We start from the raw sequence: 2500 nt of genomic DNA on the forward strand, positions 1-2500 counted from the left end.
CTGCCGGAGGGGAACGGGGGACCGGCGCACCACCGGGAGAGTGGTGGAGGAGAGGCCCGTGCGGCGGCACTGGCGGTGGTGGCGGGCGGGCGGGCGGCGCCGGGCGCCGGGCCACCGCGACCGACCCGATCTGGGGGCCCGGCGGGACGAAGTCCGCGACGCGGGCACTCCGGGAGCGGGGGTTTCCCGAGTCTGCACTTAGGGGGACGAAGGCCCGGCCGCGCGGGGAGGGGAAGGAGAGCACCCCCCCTCTCCCCGGGGCAACGGGCCTGCGAGGCGCCCCAGCCGCGCCACACCGCGCGCGCCACGCGGCGCGGCGGCAGCCGCCGGGCTCGGAGGGGAGGGCGGGCACGGCCGGGCGCACCCGAACCGCGCCCCCCCCCCACACCCACCGAGGGGCGGCACGCCGCTGCGCCCACGCCACGGCGCGGGTGACGATTGACCGTCAAGCGACGCTCAGACAGGCGTAGCCCCGGGAGGAACCCGGGGCCGCAAGTGCGTTCGAAGTGTCGATGATCAATGTGTCCTGCAATTCACATTAATTCTCGCAGCTAGCTGCGTTCTTCATCGACGCACGAGCCGAGTGATCCACCGCTAAGAGTTGTCTCGGTTTCGGTCCCCGCCGCGCGCGCGGGGGGACCGGGCAGCTTTCGCAGCCCCTGGGGGGCCCCCCCTCCTCCGCCCCCTCCTCCTCCGCCCCACCGCCCTTCCTCACGCCGACGCCGGCTGCTGAGCAAGGGACGGCAGAGACGGAAGGAGAGAGAGAGCGAGAGAAAGAGAGGGGCTTGCCTCACTGACCGTACAAGCACAGAGAAAGGGGGGGGGGGAAACGAAGGGCAAACCCGAACGAGAAGGGCGGGGAGCCCTCGCTCCCGACCTGGGGACAAACCCTGTCTCGCTTCGAGTCCGGCCCAGGCGCCCGGCTCGGTCTGGCCCGGCAGGGAGCGGCGGGCCGGCCACACCGCCTGCCTCGGGATGTTGGGGGGGGTCCGTCCCCGCAGACCACCCCCCCCCCGCCCCAGGCATCAGAGCCCGGCCGCCACCGGGAGCGGCGTCGCCCCGCCGCCCGCGCGCCTGCGGCCCGCCGGCCCCGCGCTTCCCAGCTCCTCGCTCGCCTCGCCGGCCCTCCGGCTCGACCGCCGCCGCCGCCGCCGCGGCGCCCACACCCCCGCGCGCCCGCACACACCGCCTCGCGGGTGACGCCACGCGCTCGCCCGTCCCCTCCGCGGACAGACGCCCGGCGGCGGGCAGGCGGGCAAGGCGGCACGGACGGGGACGGCGCCCGCTCTCCCCGTCTCCACGCGGAGAGCGGGGCGGGCCGCCCCCGCCGCCGCCCCACCACCGCCCCCCCGCTGCCTGGCGGAGCCGGGCGGGGCAGAGCGAGGCGGGCGCCCCGGACGGCAGAGTGCCGGGGCGGGCGCGTAGGGTAGGGCGCCGCCGACGGCGGCCACGGCGGAAGACCCAGAAGCACCGGCCAGGGAGAAGGAGGAGACGCGCGGAGGCTCGGCGCCCGCACCACCCGCGGTGGGGGCTCGCCCTCCCGGCGGCGAGCACGCGCTCGCGCCCGGCTCGCAACGCTCGAGGCAGGCCGGCAACTAGGCCGACCGCGCGGCGTCTCTCCGCCGAGACCAGACCGCGGAGAGAGGGGGCAGGGTAACCCCTCTCCGTCCCGGCTGCCCGCGGGGCGAGCGCGGGGCGCGCCGGCTGGCATGGGGGGGCGCGGCGCCCGCGCGCGCCGACCCCCCGGCCCTCCGGCAGCACGCCCGGCCGCCTCCGCGAGTCGCATCGGGCCGCCCGAGTCTTTAAACCTCCGCCCGGCTCTCCAACCGAGAACCCTCGGGCCCGGAGCCCGGGGCCCATGGCCATCCCTGCCCGGGGCGGCTGCCGGCGGCCGCGGTGGCCGGAGGCCCTCTCCCCTCTCTCGCTCGCTCCCTCCCTCCCCGCCCCCCCCACCCCCACCGCGGGGGAGGAAGGACCGGGGTGGGGGGAAGCCGAGGCGGGGGGGGGAAGGCACGGCCGGTGCGGCGCGCACGGTGCGGCACCCGGGAGGAGCACGCTGGCACACGGGACCACACGGGTGGGTCACCGAGGGGGGGGCAGGAGAAGCGCGGGCGCTAGGTACCTGGCCCTGGGGTGAGGGAAACGACCTGAAATCCCCGCGGGGGTGCCTCCCCCGCCGCCGCCCGCCACCGGGCCGCCGCCGCCTCGCGGCGACGGCGGCAGCCTCGGCAGCGGCGACGAGACGGGACGCGGAGGGGGAACCCGGCACCCGCCAGCCGGCCCCCGCGCCCCTCGGCGGAGCGTCCGCCCGCGGGGTGCGCCCGACACCCGCCGCCACGACCTCGTCCTCCTCCCGGGGCCCGGGGTTTCCCTCAGTAACCCGGCGCCGGGTGGCAGCTGCACCCGGGAGGAGAGCCGTGGCTCGGGCCGCCCACTCGGGCACGAACCGTCGCCTCGCTTGGCCTCAACGCGACGCCCCCCGCTCGGGGGCCCGGCGCCC

General features: G+C 78.4%; 1 non-coding gene across 1 annotated transcript; it reads right to left on the minus strand.

Annotated features, from left to right (window-relative positions):
- Window positions 1-450: 450 nt before the first annotated feature.
- Window positions 451-603, minus strand: LOC135325714 (5.8S ribosomal RNA). Its single transcript, XR_010386532.1, has one exon. It is a non-coding gene; the product is annotated as a 5.8S ribosomal RNA (ribosomal RNA).
- Window positions 604-2500: the final 1897 nt, after the last annotated feature.

The sequence above is a fragment of the Dromaius novaehollandiae genome, unplaced genomic scaffold, assembly GCF_036370855.1.
Source record: "Dromaius novaehollandiae isolate bDroNov1 unplaced genomic scaffold, bDroNov1.hap1 HAP1_SCAFFOLD_85, whole genome shotgun sequence".
NCBI lineage: Eukaryota > Metazoa > Chordata > Aves > Casuariiformes > Dromaiidae > Dromaius > Dromaius novaehollandiae.